The sequence below is a fragment of the Gallinula chloropus genome (assembly GCF_964237585.1).
Source record: "Gallinula chloropus genome assembly, chromosome: 1".
Taxonomy (NCBI): Eukaryota; Metazoa; Chordata; class Aves; order Gruiformes; family Rallidae; genus Gallinula; species Gallinula chloropus.
The window spans coordinates 213323972-213348919 of NC_140085.1; the positions used below are offsets into that span (position 1 = coordinate 213323972).

The window sequence follows — 24948 nt, forward strand, 5'->3', positions numbered from 1 at the left end:
TCTCGTCTGACTGGCGGTATCACGTAGGCTGACAGAGTGATCTGCAGTGGAACGCTGCATCTTTCAGTTGCTTCTTGTGTTGTGTTACATCTAGTGGCAGAGTAGAATAAATTCTAAAATAAAACCCTGACGTGAGTGATTATATAATAATAAATGAACAACAAAGACCTTTAATGCACACGTGAAAAATAACCCAGCAAGCACCTTCCAACTGTATTTTACCTATTTTCAAGCAACAAAACGCAGCTGGCAGCTGTTTATTAAAAGGGATCAGTGTGCTAAAATGTGCTCATTCTGACATAATAACTCTAGGAAAAAAAATATTCAACAGAGATGTATTTTAAGAACAAAATCAAAGAAAACAAAGTGACAGAACCTGGGAGTTTTAAAGCACTCTCCTCCTCATATGTATCCATCTTCCCCCAAACAAACCCAAGGCTATAAAAAGCTTCAGGAAAGATTTTCAAAGGCGCTGAGCTTTCAAAAGGAAGGAAGCCCTGAAGTATTCTCTCTGCATTTCAATAAGGAAATTTCCCCTACATCTTCCACACTTCAGTCTGTGATCAGGCACCAATCGGCATGGTCAAAGTAGGAGTAATATGTAGCTCAGGAATGTGATGCTCTATCAGCTGAGCCAACTCCCCTTCTTTAAAAACAGTGGTAATGCCTCAACCATGTCCCACCAGGACCCCTCTGCTGTCTTCTCTGTGTGGTCAGTGCTCACTCATTGACTGCTTTCTGAAGAGAAGAGCCCGTTCTCCCTTTGTTCTGAGGTTGGCAGAAAGCTCCTTGCTTTGGGTGATGGTCTATTTTAAGTTGTTGTCTGACAGCTAATTCTTTCCGATGTGAAATCAGGTCAGGTAAGCAGACTCCGCTGCAGCCATGAAAAGGATCTGTGGCCACAGGGAGCTGTGTAGCTGCTTGCCCTAATTCTGAACAGCAACTTCTGAAAGCCTTTGAGCGGCGTGACATGGGCAGCCCGGGTTTAACAGCTACTTCAAAGCCCTTGTATTTTCAAAACGCTCTTTGCAATGTAGAAAAAAAGCCAGAAGAGCGTTTCAGAAAGTCACACTGGGGTGGGTTTTTCCCCCAACTTTTTCTTTCCCTGTTTAATTCATTTAGCTGCACACTGTAATTGCAGTATGTAATGAGCTCTTCTTGGTGCCACTGATCCCCCACGTCTAATACCGAGTCAAGTGATCTTGAGAACAGAGACCATCTCAGAGGTTTCTCTAACACCTCGCACGATGCTTTTTCCTCCCCTCCACGGGACACGCTCCTTGCTGTCCTGTGTACCTCTGAAGTCCCATCTAACTTATGACAGAGCTGGTTCAAAGCCAGCTCTTTGTCCTTGTGAAGAACTGGGTTTTGTACCCCACGTGAGCACGGCTTGCCCGAGGAGCAGGAAGGAGGTGAAGGATTCCAAGGAACAAAGACGTCTTGCTTTTCAAATCTCCTCCGTTCTTGCTCCATTGCCCACACATACATCATTATCTGGCCTCCTACTCTCAAGATGCCAGCGTCTCTTTCATTGCTTGCATGCGCCTCTCTTCCCTTGAAAAATGGTGAATCACTAGAACAGAACAGATAAGGTGAATAAGTATCCCTCGAGGCACTAATGAATACAGAGTATAAGGACAAGGACTGGCTCTGACACACTGGCAGCCGGTGGTTTGCACCACAGGAACACATCATTTATCTTCCACTGTGCTGTGCCTTTTATCACGCTCTCTCTAACATGTGAAGAGAGTTCATAACACACTGACTTATTTTAAAAACACAGCAGAATGATTTAGAAACGTTGAAACAAGTGACATCTTTCAGATCGGCAATAAACAATACAAGAGTCTTGTTTTCTCCATGAAAGGATGCTGCTTGGTCAGAGGAAAAGCAGCCTGTCTCTTTTTTACCCTCACTTAATGCTCGTGTGCAGCCTGAAAGAAGCATTTCTGAAAGACTGAGGCCACACACAGGCCTTGCAACAGCTGTGCTGGTGATCCTGCTGATGATACCCAAGAGCTTCTTGAGAGCAGCCCTGCTGAGAAGGACTTGGGGATTGTGGTGGATGAGAAGCTTGACATGAGCCAGCAGTGGCTCTTGCAGCTCGCAAGGCCAATGGGATCCTGGGCTCCATCAGCAGAGGGGTGGCAGCAGGGACAGGGAGGGGATTGTCCCTCTCTGCTCTGCCCTCGGGAGGCCCCATCTGGAGTCCTGTGTCCAGAGCTGGGGCCCCAATACAAGAAGGATGTGGAACTGTTGGAGAGGGGTCAGAGGAGCCACAAAGATGATCAGAGGGCTGGAGCAGCTCCCCTACAAAGAGAGGCTGAGGGAACTGGGCTTGTTCAGCCTGGAGAAGAGAAGGCTGCGGGGGGACCTCATTGCAGCCTTCCAGTGCCTGAAGGGAGCTTATAGGCAGGAGGGGATTCGACTTTTTAGAAGAGCAGATAATGGCAGGACAAGGGGGAATGGACTAAAGCTAAAGGAGGGAAGGTTTAGATTAGCTCTTAGGGGGAAGTTTTTTCCAGAGAGAGTGGTGAGGGGCTGGAACAGGCTGCCCAGAGAGGTGGTGGATGCCCCATCCCTGGAGGTGTTCAAGGTCAGGTTGGATGGGGCCCTGGGCAACCTTGTGTAGCTCCAGGCCTGGAGGTTGGTGTCCCTGCCTGTGGCAGGGGGGTTGGAGCTCTATGATCCTTGGGGTCCCTTCCAACCCATGCCATTCTATGATTCTATGATTCTATGAATAATGGACCAGCTTATAACTACCTGACCATTTCTCCTCTATTGACAGATGTCAGTAAAAGAGCAGGACAAATGAACAGTCACTGTCAGCTTGGGAAGCATCTAAATCATCAACATATGGGTGAAAGATACTGAGCCAATTATCAGTGGTCTACTTCTGCCACTAAGAAAAACCCAGATAATCCCACTCTTTGCTTGATAACCACCACACAACCATGTGTGACTTGGAGAATGCCTCATAGTTGTCATGATGGAGAAACTCAAGCAGCGCAGCTTTGCTTGAGTCAGAACTGAGTTTAAATTCGACACTCATAACAAGAAAAAAAATTTTGCCCCAAAAAAGGGCAAATGGTCTCTGGGTTTGGCAGGAATTTGGCAAATGGCAGCTTGGCAGGTTGGCTCCTGCTCTCAGATTGAGCAGCTCCAGAGCAATTCACGCCAGACGTCGAGGTTGATCAGGTCTTGGGGCACAGCAGGGATTTCAGCAAGATTTCAGCTACACCAGATGAATGTTACATGAGAAATAAGAAGGGGAAACAATCCTGGAATAGCACTGGAAAGCAAAGGGCGCAGATTAAAGACGCTGAAAGTTAATAGCAATAGAATTAATGATATTTATTCAACCCCCTATTTCCCTCAGTGAAAATGTCTGTGCTGGTTTAGGCAGGTATTTCCACACATGTCACTTCAGGTTGCAATGATAAACCAGGTTTTGGTTAAGCTGTTGAGGTGTTGGTTTCCAAAGAGAAATAACAGACCTTTCAAGGGAAACAACAAAAAAGAAAAGGAAAAGTGCAAGCTTTCAATTCCTTCCAGAAATGGCAGTATAGAAAAACGCCAGCAGAAGCTCTGCATCTGCAGCCTCTCTGTGTCTGTCAGGGAGGCCAGGCACCATTGGATCCATTTTGCCTTAGAAAAAGACACTTTAAAATTAAAAGAATAACAGCATGCAATCCAGCCAAGATAGGAAAACACTCTCCCTGCAATGAATGATGCATTCACTGCCTCAGCGGCAAGGCCAGGATCAAAAGGCAAAGCTTTGAAGAAAGAGGGTCTTTTAACATTTAGTTATTCAGCTGCTTTTGCCTGTAGGTTTCAGTTGTTTGAAAGACGATCAGACATCTATTCCACAAGCTAAAGGTCTTCCAGCACTAGTGGAGATGTTGACATTGAAACCTTATTGCCTCAAAAAGGCATCAAGCATCGTTTAAGAAATTACAGAGTATTAATAAAACCTCACACTGAGCAAAGCTTTAGTGTTGTCAAGAGAAATTTCTCAGGTGATTTTAAAAAGCTATGTGTGATGTATTCCATTAAAAAAATGCATAAATCAAGGCAACAGCATCTGCATGGGGCAACATTAGGCTATCCTGAAATCACAGATTATCAGGCGCATTACCACACATGACTGTTGTTAATCAAAGGCAAACCTGTTGGGCTCCAGGCTCACTGCACAGCCACACTCACCTAAAGCAAGTGGCTGGCAAAAAAAAGGAGTTCTTTCTTTCCACAGACATTAAATTCCTTGTGTGCTGAGGGTGTGTTTAAACTGAGTAGTCTGTACTGTGCAGTGAAAGTGCCGTTGCAGAGATGGAGCTGCTCATGTTACCCTTGGCAGTGAGGCGTGAATACTCACTGAGGGCCTAACTGCAGCCCAGCAGCTACAGGAGTCTGCATCATAGAATCATAGAATGGTCTGGGTTGGAAGGGACCCCAAGGATCACAGAGCTCCAACCCCCCTGCCACAGGCAGGGACACCAACCTCCAGGCCTGGAGCTACACAAGGCTGCCCAGGGCCCCATCCAACCTGGCCTTGAACACCTCCAGGGACGGGGCATCCACCACCTCTCTGGGCAGCCTGTTCCAGCCCCTCACCACTCTCTCTGGAAAAAACTTCCCCCCTAAGATCTAATCTAAACCTTCTCTCCTTTAGCTTTAGTCCATTCCCCCTTGTCCTGCCATTATCTGCTCTTTTAAAAAGTCGAATCCCCTCCTGCCTATAAGCTCCCTTCAGGGACTGGAAGGCTGCAATGAGGTCCCCCCGCAGCCTTCTCTTCTCCAGGCTGAACTAGCCCAGTTCCCTCAGCCTCTCTTTGTAGGGGAGCTGCTCCAGCCCTCTGATCATCCTTGTGGCTCCTCTGAACCCTCTCCAACAGTTCCACATCTTCCTTGGGGCCCCAGCTCTGGACACAGGACTCCAGATGGGGCCTCCCGAGGGCAGAGCAGAGAGGGACAATCCCCTCCCTGTCCCTGCTGCCACCCCTCTGCTGATGGAGCCCAGGATCCCACTGGCCCTACGAGCTGCAGGAGCCACTGCTGGCTCATGTCAAGCTTCTCATCCACCACAATCCCCAAGTCCTTCTCAGCAGGGCTGCTCTCCAGGAGCTCTTCTCCCAGTCTGTATCTATGTCTGGGATTCTTCCATCCCAAGTGCAACACCTGACACTTGGCAGTGTTGAACCTCATTAAGTTCCCCCGGGCCCATCTTTCCAGCCTGTCAAGATCCCTCTGGATGGCTTCCATCCATCCATCCATCCATCCATCCATCCATCCATCCATCCATCCATCCATCCATCCATCCATCCATCCATCCATCCATCCCCTCTGGTGGGAATGGTTCAAATCTGCTTCTCCTGGAACTCCTCTCACACTGACGAGTAGTTGGCACTGGGCAGGATGTTTCATACAATCACTGACTGGTTTGGGTTGGAAGGGACTTCAAAGACAACCCACTTCCAAACCCCTGCCATGGGTGGGGACACCCTCTTCTAGGCCCAGGTTGCCCAAAGCCCCATCCAGCCTGGCCTTGAACACTGCCAGGGAATGGGCAGCCACAGCTTCTCTGGGCAGCCTGTGCCAGGGCCTCACCATGCTCATTGTGAAAAATTTCTTCATAATATCCAGTCTAAATCTTCCCTTTTTCAGTTTAAAACCATTGTCCCTGTCCTGGCACTACAGACCCTGGTAAAAAGTCTCTCCATCTTTCATACAAGCCCCCTTCAAACATTCAAAGACCACAGTAAGGCCTCCTTGGAGTCTTTTGGTGCTACACCCCTAGAACAGTCTTTCACCAGCTGTTCAATGTATAAAACCAGGACCCAAACACTTGAAAGTGCATTTGTCATATTGACGAGCACTTTAAATTGAAAATTAGCTTCGTCCTAAATGGCAATGAATACAGAAGCTTGCAGGTAGGGAAAGAAAGAAGGGAAGAATAGAGATGCTCTCTCCCTTTGCCTCCCTAGGAATTTCCTCAGCCACAGGCCAGAGCTTGTGTCTAATAGCCCATGATGTATTTGTCCTCCATGGATATTCCCATGTCAAAGGAATCTGCAATTTAATGATGTGCTTTTTAGAAAAAGTGATTTCTTCTGTATTAAACCTTTCCCTGTGGTTCTCCTGTTGTAAGAAACCACAGAAATTTACTCCCTGTTCACTACTTCACTATCATTTGTAGGTTCCAGGATGTTATACTGCTCTTCCTCAGGAGCAGTCTTTTAAGATACTTTTATGATGATACTCTTTTTTCTTAGGTGGAGAGCCCTAGACCATTAATCTATCTTCATACATGAAAAGTTTGTGCCTTTGATAGCTATAAGGACCTTTTCTAGTTAATCTATATCTTTCCAGAGAAAACCTGAACTCATTTAGTGTTCAAGATACAGATGCACCTGGTATCAACTTTCTACTATTCTTCTGGATTTTCATTGAAAAAAAAATAAATTAATACCTTTTTCTGGCCAAGTTTGAATACTCACCTAATATTTTTCAGGGCAATGAAAGTGAGTCTGACAACGACATCAGTATCTCCTTCCTCAACAAGAACAGAGGGGACCTCTGTGCCTCTACACTTGCTTGTTTTCCTCTATGTGCATTACCTAGCGTTTATCCACAAGAACTTCCCTGCATATTTGCACCCAGTAGTTAGTTTCACCTGAGAGGTTTTACTGTAAGTCACCAGCTAATGTTATCACTAACCTAATCATTCCATTTGGCATTATAAATTACATAGGAATCTTTTGAACAGTGACCTTTCTATGGGTGCCCTACATCAACACTGAGCATTCAACATTGAGCCTTCCAGCTCTTTCCACACTCATCTGCTAGCATTTTACCCTTCTGACTTTCCCTTTTCATTTTCCTTAAGAGTTTCTTCCTTTCTCATAGTAAATTTTTATGCAGTGGATTTTTTACAGCTTTTTTTTTGTTCCTAGCAGGAGGTTCCATTATGGTCACATTACAGGCAGTGAGATAATGTGGCTCTTGCACAATTACTTATTGATGTGGGGCTGATACACCATTTCAGACTAATAAGAGTTTTTAACCCCTATTGTGGGTTCTCAGATTAATCTTTCCAAGAGGCTCCATGCCCCTGTGTATCATTTACACAACCTACATACAGATAATTGCAGTTTCTCCATGTTGTGTTTCCTGCCCTCACAGCCCTCACAATCTCTCTTAATAATCTGTGGTCATTTTCTCCCAAGTTTAGCAGAGAGTTAGTGATACATCCTGATTATTGCACTGCTCTCCTCTCTAGCTGTCTACCTACTATTGTTTCTGCCATTTTATCCTCATGCTTTTTTCCACAGAAGAACTTGCAGAGCTTTTTAGCTGTTATCATAGAATCATAGAATCATGGAATGGTCTGGGTTGGAAGGGACCCCAAGGATCATAGAGCTCCAACCCCCCTGCCACAGGCAGGGACACCAACCTCCAGGCCTGGATCTACACAAGGAAAATGGTTATGAAAAGGTTCTGAAACCCTTGTAACAAAAACTAGGAAAAAAACCCCTAAGTTCCCAACAAAAAGGGTTTTTAATGAATATTATACCACTATCATACTAACCAACACCATGCCATGGTGGTGAGGACAAGTAGGACCACATTAAATTTTATAAACATCTGAAGATGCAACATGAGGTGTTTAGGTTGGATATTAGGAAGAGGTTCTTCACTGAGAGGGTGGTGGGGCACTGGCACAGGGTCCCCAGGGAAGTGGTCACAGCACTGAGCTTGACTGAGGTGAAGAAGCATCTGGATGATGCCCTCAGTCCCATGCTCTGACTTGGCTGGCCCTGTGTGGAGCTGGAAGTTGCACTTGAAGATCCTTATGGGTCCTTTTCAAGTCAGGATTCTATAAACAAACCATTGCAAGAAAGAAATCTAAGCACAAAAGTATTTGGTTAGGGCAAGCTTAGGTGCCTGTCCAAACCCCCTGACAGCCCCATGCAGCAGCAAGGCTTTGCTTCATGGACTAACCATTGCTATAAATCAAGCATTCCTTCTCATTTTGGCCCTGTGTTTCCCCAGTGTACCCAAAAGTCAATCCAAATGGATCATGTGCTGTGTACTGCTCATTCCAACCACTTCTGTTTAGACTGAAGACTGAAAGATTTTTCATAACTGAAACACACATAATGCAATTTTAGATTTCAAAGGGAGGGGGTGGGGAGGAAAGGAGACCATTTCAAAGATTCTTCTCTTCTTCATTTCATAAGAATATAATTAATTGCTCCTTCTCTTAATTTAATACTGTGACTAATCCGACTAAAAGGGATTATTTAGAAGCAGCAGACAATGCAAGATACATTTTTGTGTCATTCAGCTGTCTTTGGAGAACAAAACTGAAAGCATCAACAACTTTGTCTGAATTTTTTTTTTAGACTTCATTTCCAAAATGAATATTTTAGGTCAGTGATTCAATTTAAAGCCTGTTAAATGGCAAAAAGGAATCTGTGCAATCAGAAATTGCTTTTCCTTGTCAGATTTCTTTACTGAACTTAAATCCCTTCAGAGACATTTGGAAAGTATTTAAGGATCACAGAATCTTTATCTCAGAGACTCTTTTGTATATACTGTGTATACACTTCAGATGTCACTTTATCTCTGTCAGCTCTAATAATAGGAACATTTGGAACATATATAGAAGGCATGATTCTAAGTCAAATATGATTCTATTCTCTTCATTATGGTGGTATCAGAAATGAAAAGGGGAGGAAAAATACTAATATACCAAAGAATTATTTAAAAGAATTACTGAGTAAACTTCAAACAGTGTCTCCTCTGTGTCTCCATTAAAAACTTTTCCTATTAAAATCATAAGTCATTAATTACTCTAGGCTGAAAAATTGTGCCTTCTTCCATTTTCTTACAATAATGGTTAGCATTAGCAAATGAGGATGCTGCTTTTATAAAAATCATTAAAATTATGAAATTTAATTAACTTATTAAAGCCTTGATTCAGGAATATAATTATATGCTTAATTTTAAGCATCTACGTAGCTACACTGGTTTCAGCAGGATCACTCCTGCACTTATATTAAGGACCACTCTGAAATGCTGCTCACAGAAACATAGAAGAGGGAATGCCTATAGCTAAACCCAGCAAAAGAGGGTAATAAAATAAGGTCAGGTGGAGCATCTCTCTTCAAGCTGTTCTCTGCTTTGTGGTATCCCTGAGGCACCTGCTCCCAGCCTGAATTACTCATCCTCTTTTCCCACACAGAACTGCAGGGCTTAGCCTGGAGGTGCTGCTCCCTTCTCACCTGCTGCAGTACCTCTGGAGTTCACCCAGTGGCCTCTCAGAGGTGGCTCCATCTGCCCTCAAGCACCCTTTAATCTTGCTTATACACTTTATATTAGTCAGTCACTTCATATAGAGAAACGACACAGGCAGCTTCCTTCTTTCCATCCTTCCCAGGAGTGCTCCCACATGCTGCTCGACAGGATTTGGCTCCTCTTCCACTTCCTTTGGGCTTTTGGGCTGCAGGTTCCAAGGGATGGTGGTGGTTTCCTCCACCCAGAGACAGCTGAGTGTTTGAGGACTGGGGCATAGCCTTGAGCATTGGAAATGCGTGTTTGAAACCCCTCTGGCTGGAGGAAGGAGGTGAATCCAGCTCTTCCTCTTCCTTCCGACTTCAGGAAAGCCTTTGACACGGTTTCTCACAGCATTCTGACTGAGCAACTGGCTGCCACTGGCCTGGACAGGGGGACCCTCAGCTGGGTTAAAAACTGGCTGGATGGCCGGGCCTAAAGGGTGGTGGTGAATGGAACCAAATCCAGCTGGAGGCCGGTCACGAGTGGCACCCCCAGGGCTCAGTCCTGGGTCCAGTCTTGTTCAACATCTTTATCAATACCCTCGATGAAGGGTCTGAATGCTCCCTCAGTAAGTTTGCAGATGACACTAAACTAGGAGGAGGTGTTGATCTGCCTGAGGGTGGGGAGGCTCTTCAGAGGGATCTGAACAGACTGGACCAATGGGCTGAGACCAACAGGATGAAGTTTAACAAGGCCAAGTGCAGAGTGCTGCACATGGGACAGAACAACCCCCTGCAGCGCTACAGGCTGGGGGAGACTGGCTGGAGAGCTGTCAGGAAGAGAAGGACCTGGGGGTGTTGGGTGACTGCAGGCTGAATAGGAGCCAGCAGTGTGCCCAGGCGGCCAAGAAGGCCAATGGCATCTTGGCTTGTATCAAAAACAGTGTGGCCAGTAGGTCTAGGGAGGTAATTGTGCCCCTGTACTGGGCAGTGGTGAGGCCACACCTCGAGTGCTGGGTCCAGTTCTGGGCTCCTCACCATCAGAAGGACATTGAGGTCCTGGAGCGAGTGCAGAGAAGGGCAACCAGGCTGGGGAAGGGGCTGGAGGGCAAATCCTCTGAGGAGCGGCTGAGGGAGCTGGGGGTGTTTAGCCTGGAGAAGAGGAGGCTGAGGGGAGACCTTCTCACCACCTACTCCTCCTCACCTGAAGGGAGGTTGTAGAGAGGTGGGCGATGGTCTCTTCAGCCAGGGGACAGGAGATGGGACAAGGGGCAATGGCATGAAGCTGTGCCAGGGCAGGGACAGATTGGACATTAGAAACAAATATTTTCCTGACAGAGTTGTCAGGGCCTGGAACAGGCTGCCCAGGGAGGGGGTTGAGTCACCTTCCCTGGATGTGTTCAAGAAAAGGGTAGCTGAGGTACTTAGGGATGTGGTTTAGCTCAGGATGGGAATGGTTGGACTTGATGATCTTCAAAGGTCTTTTCCAACCTTGTGATGCTGTGATTCTGTTCTGGGTGAATGCCCTGAAGACTGGACTGCACTGGAAAGAGAAGAAAAAAAAGAAGGCAAAATTTCTGCAACAGTTCACCACCAACCCAGAAGAGTCATTGGCACTATGGATCTTTGCTGAAGACGGTTTAAATGTGCACCCAGCTCAGGCGCCTGAAAACTGTTCTGGATCCATTCTGGTTCCCAGTGCCTTAGGAGGAAAATAAGCTTCTGTCAGTGTAGAGTGAAATCCCATGCTTGGGAGCCTTCTGTGGGGTGACAGCACAAACCTGCCAAAACCATCACGTGGAAGCTGCTCAGCTGCCCCTCCTTCCAAAACCACATCCACGTTGCTCTGCACCCTGAGAGAGCAGAGGACAGCAGCCATACAGGAGCAATTTGTACAGCCAGTGACAAGCTGTCAACTCTTTCAATGACACTCAACAGCTGGTCAAGACCTCGAAACCAGGTAACAAGATGTTAAGAACATGTAGGTAAGATTTAAAACAGATACACTGTCAACATGATGACAGTAATAAGATCAGAGATAGCCAACTGTTCTAGAATAAATGATTGCATTTAAAAGTGCTGAGTAGGTTGCTGGCTGCCCCTGTGAAAATTAAACTAAATATAAGGCTGTTTGTACTTTGCACAAGTTCTGTGCTCTGGTAACTTGGAGCAATAGAGAGGAACACAAAGGGTAGAGCTAATCCTGTTCTGATGCACATTTTTCTAAGAAAACAAAAGACAAGAGAGATGGCCAAGTTTTCTAACTTGACCCCACCCTGAGATAACTGCATCATCCACTGGAAATAAGCGTAGAGTGTTTTTGATAAATCACTTTTAACTTGCATGAAAATATCAGTCACAGAATCACAAGGTTGGAAAAGACCTTTGAAGATCATCGAGTCCAACCATTCCCATCCTAAGCTAAACCAGATCCCTAAGTACCTCAGCTACCCTTTTCTTGAACACATCCAGGGAAGGTGACTCAACCCCCTCCCTGGGCAGCCTGTTCCAGGCCCTGACAACTCTGTCAGGAAAATATTTGTTTCTAATGTCCAATCTGTCCCTGCCCTGGCACAGCTTCATTCCATTGCCCCTTGTCCCATCTCCTGTCCCCTGGCTGAAGAGACCAGCGCCCACCTCTCTACAGCCTCCCTTCAGGTAGTTGTAGGTGGGAAGAAGGTCTCCCCTCAGCCTCCTCTTCCCCAGGCTAAACACCCCCAGCTCCCTCAGCCGCTCCTCAGAGGATTTGCCCTCCAGCCCCTTCCCCAGCCTGGTTGCCCTTCTCTGCACTCGCTCCAGGACCTCAATGTCCTTCTGATGGTGAGGAGCCCAGAACTGGACCCAGCACTCGAGGTGTGGCCTCACCAATGCCCAGTACAGGGGCACAATTACCTCCCCAGACCTACTGGCCACACTGGTTTTGATACAAGCCAAGATGCCATTGGCTTTTTTGGCCGCCTGGGCACACTGCTGGCTCATATGCAGCCTGCAGTCACCCAACACCCCCAGGTCCTTCTCTGCCTGACAGTTCTCCAGCCAGTCTCCCCCAGCCTGTAGAGCTGAATGGTGTCGGTGCAAAGAACAAAAAGATCCCAGTTTAACCACGTGAGGTAGAAATCAGGCTCTTTGACATTGATGGGGATGGCAGCGACAGGGAACACTGTCAGCTGAGGAGTCCAGCGAGAGCAACCTGATGAACAACAGACAAAGCCTCCAGGTATCAACCACAGGCTCCATTTCTGCATGTCTAAGAATTTGCAATTGCTAGCCTAGAAATAACTGTATTATTTGCTTTAAATACAACACTGTCTGTGGTGAGATCAAAACTGGAACGAGGGCTTGCAGATGTCTCAGAAGAAGCAAAGGTACTTTGTGGGTGGCCTCCTCAGAACCAGAAAATCCCACCCTGGGTGGCATTTCTCCTCTGCCTCTGAGACCTCTTGGGATGCTCAGACTTCATTAGAATCTTCCTCCTTCTGACTTCCATCAGGGAGGAGAATTAGCCACTCTGAGAGGATCTCTATTAACATTTACATGAAAACATAGAAGAATAGATGTCATTCATTTTACAGCTCCAAGCCCAAATTAATTACTTGGCCCGGATGTGACCCAAATCAGTCTAACCTGCTCTTAAAAGCCTTTTAATATCTGAGGCATCTAACCCTTGTTGCAGGTTAAGATTAGTTTTTTCTTTCCATGTAAAAGAAGGCTCAGCTTTCTGTGAAAGCAGTTTCTGTGTTTGCAGCCTGTTACCTTCAATCTTTTTTCCCCCCTTGACTAACCAAACCCAGTTCCTTCAGTTTCCTCCAATAATTCAGATTTTCTAAACTTAATTTATTTAAAATGCCTCCATGTGGCTTGCAAACGTTTTAAGGCATGGTCCCCAAAGGCAGATATGATATTAACCTAGGACTTCCCAAGTAGCAGGCACAGGAGGGTGACTTATTCTTCTGCCTTCCATGAGATCACTCCTTTACCATACCACAGACAGGTGTTTCCCTGGGTTTGTTACATCGTGACAGTACTCACACATATTTGGCTTGAGTCCTTCTTGCCTGGCCACTATCTCTGAATATTTTCATTGAATGTTTCCTTCCTGATCATGGTATTTCCATCTTCATAATTCCTCTATCTCCTCTATTTTATTCGTGGTGATCAGTGGAGCAGAGTCTGACTGGAGACCTGTGACCAGCGGTGTTCCCCAGGGCTCGGTGTTGGGTCCAGTCCTGTTTAATATCTTCATTGACGACCTTGCTGAGGGAACAGCATCCACCCTCAGCAAGTACCCGATGGTACAAAGCTGGGAGGAGTGGCTGACACGCAGGACACTGCGCTGCCATCCAGAGAGACCTGGACAGGCTGGAGAGCTGGGCAGGGAGAAACCAGATGAGGGTCAACAAAAGCAAGAGGAGAGTCTGGCACCTGGGGAGGAATAACCACTTGAATCAGTAGAGGCTGGGGGATGAGCTGCTGGAGAAGAGCTCAGTGGAGAAGGACCTGGGGGTCCTGGTTGATGACAGGTTGGCCATGAGCCAGCAGTGTGCCCTGGGGACTGGGAGAGCCAATGGGATCCTGGGGGGCATCAGGAGGAGTGTGGCCAGCAGGTCACAGGAGGTGATCCTCCCCTCTACTCTGCCCTGGTCAGGCCCCACCTGCAGTATTGTGTCCAGTTCTGGGCTCCCTGGCATAAAAAGGACAGGGATCTCCTGGAGAGAGTCCAGAGGGGGCTACAAAGATGATGAAGGGCCTAGAGCATCTCCCCTGTGAGGAAAGGCTGAGTGAGCTGGGACTGTTCAGCCTGGAGAAGAGAAGACTAAGGGGGGACCTAATTAAAGTTTATAATTATCTTAAGCATGGGATGCAGGGGGTATTAGCCAGCCCCTTTTCAGTGCTCTGTGGAGACGGCACAAGGGGCAATGGCTGCAAGTTGGAGCACAGGAAGTTCCACCCCAACATGGGGAAGAACTTTTCCCCAGTGAGGGTGCCAGAGCCCTGGGACAGGCTGCCCAGGGAGGTGGTGGAGTCTCCATCTCTGGAGAGATTCCAGCCCCGTCTGGACGCCTGTCTGTGCAATATGAGCTGGGGAGCTGCTTTGGCAGGGGGGTTGGACCCCATGAGCTCTCCAGGTCCCTTCCAACCCCTACAATTCTGTGATTCTATGATTTTAGACAACTCTCCATCATTTGGATGTCAAACCCTATCTTCCAAAATAATTCCAACTCTCCCTACAGAGAAGCTGTTGACAAACAGTTTGGTTTTCTGAGCTGTTTGCTGTGCTGTTCAGTTTGCTCTGGCCTGCCATCAAAGTTATTAATTGAAATTATGCACAGGAACAGATATAGGGTGGGTCCCAAGAGCATCCCATTGTAAAACTATCCTGATTGGACACTGAATCACTGATCCATTTTTGAGAATTACTTTTTTTCACCTATTTTTAGCTCTATTTACTCATTTTACTTGCAACAATGACATGAGAGTCAAGACATATCATGTCTTCACCAGCTACCCTGTCTATTGGGATGATTACCCTGTCAAAGACAGAAAGCAGATTGGCTCGTTCCTAGCAAATACATGTTGGCTGTGTCTCATTACATTAGTATGCTGTAGATTTAAATAATTCATTCTATTTAAATTAGAATATTTAAATTATTTATTCAAATATCCTTGCATAAATCTAAGTTAGGCCTTGATGTTCTTTCTCTCTTGAAAATAAGTATTATGTTTGCTTATTTTTTTTTGCTTGCTGGAGATCTTAAAGATAATTTCCTAGTTTCCAGTAGTTTAAGATTAATGTCATGATTTCTTAACAATTTATGTAACCTAATTTATCTCCATACTCTTCAAGAAGTTATTTCCTTTTTTTAGTTTAAACTCTTCTCCTCTGGTTAAATCTCTACTAACTTCTTGATGGTTACTATTAACTTCTTGTGAAAAACAAAGAAAAATGCAGCTTCCCCTCATATGTTACTTTCTCTTTCCTTATTTTTTTCTCCCTCTTGCTCTCTATGCAGTTATAAATCCTTATCCTACTTCTAATTCATGTTATGCTGCAGTCATCCTGACTTTGGTTCTTCACACCATCCCTTATAATTATTGATAGGGATGGTTTTGATGATTCATTTTCTATTTCTATGGTATTAAAGTGTTCCTGATGCTTTTATATCAGACCTTGTTCAAGTCTGCCTTCCACCTGGGACAGATTGCTTGTTGTCCCTTTAATATTGCTTCTTTTAGGGAATAGAATTTTCTGATCACAGCACCTTTTTTGTTGGAAAAAGTTAAAAACCTGTTAGAATGTAATCCTGGTCATTCCTTAGGAAAAAAAATGAATTTAAGAGAACTGGTGGGTAGTGATGATATACCTCTCTGATGAAACTTGGTGCTCTGCAGAAATACCCACGGTTGCACAGAAATATGATGTTTCTCTATAAGGGAAAGAGATTATTTCATGATGACATCACGATGTTGTCCCCACATTAATTGCCACAACAGTGCAGTATAACTACACTGATGTGATCTGATACCAATGCTTGGTTTCTTCTTGCTTGGCATCTCATTGCATTTTATCATGAAGACAGAACCTTATACAATGAGGAAACTCTTCTATACCTTTTGTTTGGACTTCTTTTTTTCCCCCACGAGATTCTTCCACCTTGTAAACTTTAAGAATTTTACTATTTACACTTATGCAGACCATTTTCTCAGACAGTGTAAATTGGAGGACTAGACAGGTTTACATCCCTTAGGTCCCACTCACTTTCTCTGTTGAATTAGCACATGACTAAACGCTCACAGATTAAAGCAAAGTTAATTTTCACATATTGGTATTAACACCAAGGAAAGTCATTTGATGCTCTTCACTCCAGAAACCCTTTTTTCCCTGGTAGAATGAAAAGTCTGATCAGATATTTCAGTAATATAAAATAACTTTACTGACTTAGAATCATAGAATCATAGAATGGTCTGGGTTGGAAGGGACCCCAAGGATCATAGAGCTCCAACCCCCCTGCCACAGGCAGGGACACCAACCTCCAGGCCTGGAGCTACACAAGACTGCCCAGGTATCTGACTTGAGTATCTGACTCCTAATAGGAGAGGAAAATGTGATGTCTTTACCTTTACATTTGGAGGAAAGAAATTACTTATTGAAATTAGCAGAAAAAGCCACATCTTACCCCTTGCCCATCTCAGAGTCCAAGAGCTCAGCATATACAAGATTTTATTAGCACAGACTGTGTCCTTTCCATAGCAAGCAGAAAGCTTGACAGATGCAAAGGCATGGTAAAAAGTCAGTCCTGCATTATGGTTCAAAACAATCCCTTAGCCAAAGGGGAAACACGTGTGCCAGTCCTCTTCCCATTCCTGCAAGTGGCAGGAATCCTGCTTATTTCTGTAAGACAAGAATGGCTTCATCACGCCAACAATGGCAAAGCCATCAGTGTGTGGCAAAGGGGATGATTTCTGTTGTTCAGTGATATTAAAACTCAAAGTTATGCTATGAATGCACAGGGAAAGTGAGGTGGATTTCATTCTTAAGGCCGTGAAAACATTGTGGGAGGAATCACATACTCACAAGGGGGGCAAATTTGTCTCCCTGAACACAAAGTTAGGCATCTGAAAGTAGCACATGTTAAACTTTTGCTGGTATATCATGTCTTGTTTGGTTTCTTGTCAGTACAGCTTATTCTGTTCATGGAATTGGCAAAAAACCTTCATCATATATGCATAAGCAATAGGTGTTGAGTATGGATTAAAACTAAAGGAAGGAAGGGTTAGATTAGATCTTAGAGGAAAGTTTTTTACAGAGAGAGTGGTGAGGGGCTGGAACAGGCTGCCCAGAGAGGTGGTGGATGCCCCATCCCTGGGGGTGTTCAAGGCCAGGTTGGATGGGGCACTGGGCAGCCTTGTGTAGCTCCAGGCCTGGAGGTTGGTGTCCCTGCCTGTGGCAGGGGGGTTGGAGCTCTGTGACCCTTGGGGTCCCTTCCAACCCAGGCCATCCTATGATTCTATGATTCTATGATTCTATGTGAACCATATTTTTCAGCATGGTTCATGTATGATTTGTGATGATTTGTATGCTTTGTGATGGTTTATACTACAACAGAAACAACTTTGAAATTTGCAGTCATATTATAGACCTGAAAGGGGCACATCCATAACCACCCCATTCTACCTGTAGCCCAGGTGTTCTGGATTCATCCCTGGTTGTAGCTGCTTCCACAGCAGCCATGCAAACAGGGCTTGCAGCTTGCTGTGGATGGGTAGGTGTCGTGGGATTGTGTCACAAGGTTTTGATGGTGGTGGTGCTGCTGCAGGGGTGGCTTATGGGAGAAGCTGCTAGAAGCTTTCTCCAGCTCCAACAGAGCCAGTGCCAGTAGGCTCAAGGCTGGACCCACTGCTGATAAAAGCCCAGCAAATCAGCAATGGTGTGTGTCTCTGGGATAACATACTTAAGAAGAGAAAAAACCCTGCAAGTGGCCACTTTTTCCCACCAGAGAAAGGAGTGAGAAGACATAAGACATTCTGTAGACACCAAGGTCAATGAAGAAGTGGAGCTGGAGGAAGGTCTCAAGGCACTGGAGGAGAGATTCCCTTGCAGTCTCTGGAGAAGACCACGGTGGAGTGGGTGTCCCCCTGCATCCCGTGGAAGATGATGGGAGCAGAGATTCCCCCTGCATCCCATGGAGGACTCCACGCTGGAGTGGGTGGAGACACCTAAAGGAGGATGTGACCTGGTGGGAAGCCTGCAATGGAGCACGTTCCTGACAGGACCTGCAGCCCATGGAGAAAGGAGCCCACCCTGGAGCAGGTTTGCTGGGGGGGACTTGTGACCACTGTGGAGGACCAGGATGGAGCAGTTAGGGCCTGAATGTCAGCACCCCATGGAGGCCACCCTGGGGTAGTTAATGAATAACTGAAACCCCCATGGGAAGGACTCACATTAAAGAAGGTTTTGGAGGACTGTCTCCTGTGGGTGGGACCCACTGCTGGAGCAGAAGGCTGTGAGGAATTTTCCCTAAGAAGCAAAACACCTTGTGAGGAAATGACTGAAACCCCCATTCCCTGTCCCCACTGTGCCATTCGGAGGGGCTGGGAGAGGGGGAAAGGGAGAGAAAGTACCAATAAAGTTGAACCCAGGAAGAAGGGAGAGTGGGGGGAGGTGTTTTAAGATTTGGTTTTATTTCTCTTTATCCTACTCTGTTTTAATTTTGTACTAGATTAGATGCATTTTATTTTGTGTTGAGTCTGTTTTGCCTGTGATGCTGATTTCTGACTGATCTCTCCCTGACCTTATCTGGACCCACAAGCCTCCCATTATATGTTTTCTAACTGAGAAGTGGAGTGATAGAATGGTTTTAGTGGGCATCTGGCTGCCAGCCAGGGTCAACCCATCACAGTAGGTCTGTGTAGTTCTGTGTCTCCAGCAGTGACCTCAGCCCAGCTACTCTACTTTTAGAAAGAAATTATTGACTGTGAGGGGGGTGAGACCCTGTCAAGGGCTGCCCAGAGAAGCTGTGGCTGCCCCCTCCTTGGCAGTGTTCAAGGCCAGGTTGGATGGGGCTGTGGACAACCAGGTCTAGTGGGAGTTGTCCTTGTCTGTAGCAAGGGGTTAGAACTAGATGATCTTTGAGGTCTCTTCCAACCCAAACCAGTCTGTGATCCTGTGATTTTACTCTGCTTTTCTGTAGACTGTTTTACAAGTACTCCTGAGGCACAGGGTCTTTTGAGTCAGAGAGCTTCTGAACATGGCTACATACCATTTTCAAAAGATCTGTCTTGCCCTTCACTTCCTTACCCTGGATTTCCAGGGAATGCTAAATCACCTTTGGGCACACGATGGTTCTTACTCCATCTGGGCAAAGGATGTGAAAACCCAGTAATAAGGACGATTAGCTACTGGTCACGTTTCTTTAATCAGGACTGAAAGATTTTCAGGTGGTGTAGCTGAGCATCCAATGATGTACCAGTGACAATAATGCTATCTCAAATTCCCATCAAATGTCAAATTAGATGACACAGACCTGGACTTGAAAGTAAAGTCCTTCAGGGCTTAAAGAAATGTCAGCTGAGACATGGAGAAGAGGCTGTGTAAGGCCACTCACTAACTTCAAGAGATGTGAGGTATTAACATTTCACTTTGATTTACAAGGCTTAGAGACTTTCACACTCCCTTGGTTGAAAAAAAGGGAAATCATGCTTGCTGAGCACAGTAATTTGTTTTGCCTATAGCATTTGTCCAACTTTTAATCAGTGTAAGATTAATACCAAGTTTTTAAGAAGGTGGTTGAGTCATTTCAAGACTCCCAAAACAAAAGAACCTTCAAAATGTAAAAGAGAAGAAAGTAAAGACTAAAGCTGCCATTCCATGTCTGCTTTGAAAGTGGCAGACAGGTAGTTCATTGAATCATAGAATCATAGAATGGTCTGGGTTGGAAGGGACCCCAAGGATCATAGAGCTCCAACCCCCCTGCCACAGGCAGGGACACCAACCTCCAGGCCTGGAGCTACACAAGGCTGCCCAGGGCCCCATCCAACCTGGCCTTGAACACCTCCAGGGATGGGGCACCCACCACCTCTCTGGGCAGCCTGTTCCAGCCCCTCACCACTCTCTCTGTAAAAAACTTCCCCCTAAGATCTAATCTAAACCTTCCCTCCTTTAGCTTTAGTCCATTCCCCCTTGTCCTGCCATTATCTGCTCTTTTAAAAAGTCGAATCCCCTCCTGCCTATAAGCTCCCTTCAGGTACTGGAAGGCTGCAATGATGGTTCCTCCATCAACAAGTTGCATCTAAAAGGGCAACTAAACAAAAAGTTAAAAGCTTACAAGGAATGAAATCTGAGGTGGTTTGATGAACATCTTAATGCAGCAGTGCCATGGAAACAACCACTTCTGCTGGCTTCGTCATCAGCTCCTTGTTCTTCCTCTCCATTATCCCCTGCTTTTGCTGAAACATGTCCCTGTGCAGTGAGGCAAGGGGTAACTGAGGCACCTAAAAGCAATCTTTCTTGTTCCTGGCTGCTTTCCCACTGGATCAGTGTCATGGTCAGCCTCATCAGCACAAAAATATTGGCCAACAAAACCAGCATTTGAAAAAGGTGCAGAAGGATTTAATGTTGGGCTTTGAATACTCTCAGGGTTCCTAAGCAAGTTCCTTTTTTTTTTTTTTTTTTTCTATTTTCCTCCTGATAGAGCCAACATTTCAAATTTATGCTGTGCAGCAAGGCAAAAATATGGGTCTTCCTTCCTTTCCTGCACATTGTACTTTAGCTGTGCTTGGACCAGGCTAAAAGAGCTCACATCTGTGTGACCTAGCCATCTTTGCAGTTCTTCACTGAGCTCGGAGATACTAGACATTTCTTCTCTTAATATAGATATACCCAAATTATTCTGCTGGTCACTGAAAAAAATCCCAAACCTAGGAGAGACTTTTTTTTTAGGTTTGGTTATTGGGGTTTTTTTTAGACACTTGAAAGGACACCACCAGTCTCTGTAGACACACAGAACTTACCAGCAGTGGACAGGACAGCATTAAAGCACTCATGCTGATAAGGCAGACACAGGCTGTGGCATATCCTTACCCCATGGCCTTCATTTCATGCTGATTGATCCCACCAATGGGAAACAGTAGTGTCACCCCAGCTTAGGGTCTCAAGAACTGAAGTGAAAGCATTTGCCATTTCTGCAGCCTGAAGAATTAACGAGGAGGAAGCCAGGCAGAGAGATTTGGTGTCTGCTTAAGAGAAAATGTATTCCTGACACAGGCCATGATGTACGCCCTTGGGCTGGCCTCATTGCTTGAAATTCCCCACCCATTTTGAAGGAGATGATACAATTGCAGTGGAATTCAGGTTATTTTTTATTCTCCATCACAGTACAATGAGCACAGGCTGCTCCTCTCTGTCTAGGAGGCTCTCTGCTGCGTGACAGGAGGTGTTCAAGTGGGATTGCTAGTGAGCATTTACCTTGGCCTTCCCACCACATATGGAATGAAAAATATTCCTGGTAATGATGCTACTGCAATTCTCCTTGTAACAGACTCCAAATGCTGAGTGAAAGCACCAGGCAGTGGGAGCACAGCACCGAATTATTCCTGTGTAGTGAAATGCTGAAAGACAAACTCGACTGCTAAGTAATTAAGTCACTATTACACCAAATCATTAAATCCATTGTTTGCTGTTTTAACTGCTGCTAATTGCTGTCACCATGACAACAGTGGAGTTTCTTTTTCTGGTATCTCCAGCAGTTTCCCTTTCATAAAGGAGCCTGCAACACAGAAATTTACATCTTCCCAAACTGAAATACTTCTTGTGTTGGAATAAAGGCAGACATCCTTAGATAAGAATGACTTTAATGTCAGCAGTAAAATGGATCTTATCTAAATTTTTTGATAGCCTGTTTCCAGAATTAACTGAGTCTTAACACAAAGTGCATTTTGAAGTCAATTATTGATTTTTAAAACCTGCCTTCTCACTTGCATCATGAAAATGAGAATTCAGATTAAGATCAGGGAGGTAAATGCATTGGGCTAACATAATACCTGGTGCCTTGTGCAGACCTGAGTTCACATCCTGTTTATGGCTATGCTTATATCAAATATTAAACTTGGCTCATAGCCCAGACTTTAATTCATTAAAAAAAAAAAAAAACCCAAAACAACCAAACCCAACAGTTATTTTGGAGCCTTCCAAATATTCAAATCCCTATATTTAGGTTACAGCCATCCCATAGCACCATTCTGAAACCCTGTGGGGATCCCTATGTTCAGCCCCATCAATCTGTTACACCATTTGAATGGGAGATGAATCATCACTGAAGGAAGTCTGCTCCTAACTGCTCATCTAATATTAACTGCTAATCCCATCTCCTGAGAATGATAGAAAGATATCCAGGGAAAAGCTGGAGCTCTATCAGCTCATTTCCCATCTCTGACTTGAGTACCAGTCAAGAAGAGGAGCTGTGAAATTGTGCCAGCACTTGGCTAATATTAGAATCTATTTTCCAAGAAGGAAGAGCAGAAAGAGGACTTCTGAGTGGAAGTTCTGGGCACACCAGTTCCAGAAAATCAGGGAACTAATGAAGAGAGTCCAATGGAAGACTATGAGGATGGTGAGGTGGCAGGAGCATCTCTTGTGTGAGAAAAGTCTGACAGAGCAGGGTCTGTTTAGCCTGGAGAAAAGAGGACTGAGAAGGGATTTCATCAGTGCTAAAAGCAGGTGTCAAGAGGTTGGGTCCAGACTCTTTTCCGTGGTGCCCAGTGACAGGACAAGGAGCAACAGGTGCAAACTGGAACACAGGAAGGTCTATCTGAGCATGAGGAAAAACTTCTTCACTGTGAGGGTGCCAGAGTCCTGGGACAGGCTGCACAGGGAGGTTGTGGAGTCTCCTTTTCTGGAGATATTAAAAACTCACACGGTTGTGAACCTGTGAAACCTGCCTTGGCAGGGGGAAGTTGGACTAGATGATCTCCAGAGGTCCCTTTCAACCCCTGCCATCCTGTGATTCTGTGACTTTCATTGACGATCTTGCTGAGGGAACAGCATCCACCCTCAGCAAGTACCCAATGGTACAAAGCTGGGAGGAGTGGCTGACACGCAGGACACTGCGCTGCCATCCAGAGAGACCTGGACAGGCTGGAGAGCTGGGCAGGGAGAAACCAGATGAGGGTCAACAAAAGCAAGTGGAGAGTCTGGCACCTGGGAAGGAATAACTGCTGGAATCAGTAGAGGCTGGGGGATGAGCTGCTGGAGAAGAGCTCTGTGGAGAAGGACCTGGGGGTCCTGGTTGATGACAGACAAAGACTGTCATCAGCAGTGTGAGAAATAACCCCACTCACCAATATCAGCAGTCAGGCTGCCTGGGTCCTGCTCTGAAACAAACCACTGCACCTTTGGCTGTGCCTTGCAGCATGAATCATTGGGGTCAGGAGCAATGTTCTCTGAATGTGGTCCCTCTCAAGTTGGCTTGCCTCCTTCTTCATCACAGCCAAGGCTTGGCAAACTCATTTCAGTCTCTGCAACCGTCCTACAGAAAGGGACTGGAGAAAAACAAGTGCTGTCACTCTTGTTACTAAACTACATTTCCTCAGGTTAAGCAGTATGACAGTGTTTAGGAAGGAGTTTTCCCAAATACTGTGTTGCCATTAAAGAGAAGTTTTAAGGGAAGAAAGGTCATCCATTCTATGGTTTTGTACAATGTATTGTTTTCTTATATACATCTGAAAGGAGTTTTATGACCCACCACTCAATGTTTATTAGCTCGCTTGCATTGTTATACTCTGGAAGCTCTTAACTTTTGCTTCATCATGCCTCCCACCCTCTTTCAATCTACTCTTGCAAAAGATACTTCTGAGTCCTTTGCTTAGAGACACATCTCAAAAACCAGCAACTGAAAAATGATGATGAATACCAAAAGCTGCTCAGACTCTGAAAGAAAAGCTCAAAGAGGCATCATTGCTCCTCTGCTATTTCATCACCCGGAAAGATGATGCTTACAGACTTCTCATTGCACAATTCATTGACACCAATGATGCTTTCCAAGCATCCTTTTTTTTTTTGAGCTGTTCTGGATTGGTGTGATGTATTGGTATTAGTGATGCCCCCAGGAAAACCCTGGGATATTGTGAATAGCCTATTGCATCCTAGGCCATTGTTCAGTCCACCATGAAGCTTTGTACAGGCAGGCTGTAAAAACTGTGAACTTCATTGAACATATGCTGTCCATGCCTGGATTTCTTTTGATTTATGTGAAGATTTGGGCCACCAAGACAGGCTGCTTCTGCCTCACCCACAAGCTGCAAACATCTCCATGCACAATAAATTCTCCTCTGAGTCAAAGGTATCAATGACAAGCACCTCATACAAGATCATAGAATCATAGAATCATAGAATGGTCTGGGTTGGAATGGACCCCAAGGATCATAGAGCTCCAACCCCCCTGCCACAGGCAGGGACACCAACCTCCAGGCCTGGAGCTACACAAGGCTGCCCAGGGCCCCAGCCAACCTGGCCTTGAACACCCCCAGGGACGGGGAATCCACCACCTCTCTGGGCAGCCTGTTCCAGCCCCTCACCACTCTCTCCATAAAAAACTTCCCCCTAATATCTAATCTAAACCTTCCCTCCTTTAGCTTTAGTCCATTCCCCCTTGTCCTGCCATTATCTGCTCTTTTAAAAAGTCCAATCCCCTCCTGCTTATAAGCTCCCTTCAGGGACTGGAAGGCTGCAATGAGGTCCCCCCGCAGCCTTCTCTTCTCCAGGCTGAACAAGCCCAGCTCCCCCAGCCTCTCTTTGTAGGGGAGCTGCTCCAGCCCTCTGATCATCTTTGTGGCTCCTCTGAACCCTCTCCAACAGTTCCACATCCTTCTTGTGTTGGTGGCCCCAGACCTGGACACAGGACTCCAGATGGGGCCTCCCGAGGGCAGAGCAGAGAGGGACAATCCCCTCCCTGTCCCTGCTGCCACCCCTCTGCTGATGGAGCCCAGGATCCCATTGGCCTTGTGAGCTGCAAGAGCCACTGCTGGCTCATGTGAAGCTTCTCATCCACCAGAATCCCCAAGTCCTTCTCAGCAGGGCTGCTCTCCAGGAGCTCTTCTCCCAGTCTGTATCTGTGTCTGGGATTCTTCCGTCCCAAGTGCAACACCTGACACTTGGCAGTGTTGAACCTCATTAGGT

At 45.8% G+C, this 24948-nt stretch overlaps 1 pseudogene across 1 annotated transcript; it reads right to left on the reverse strand.

The window, feature by feature from the left end:
* Positions 1-552: 552 nt before the first annotated feature.
* Positions 553-23255, reverse strand: LOC311188792 (putative tRNA methyltransferase 9B; annotated as a pseudogene). The gene is made up of 3 exons: positions 23112-23255; positions 20787-20964; positions 553-1573 (listed from the first exon to the last, which is right to left on the reverse strand). The product of its transcript is annotated as a putative tRNA methyltransferase 9B (transcript).
* Between the last annotated feature and the right edge of the window lie 1693 nt (positions 23256-24948).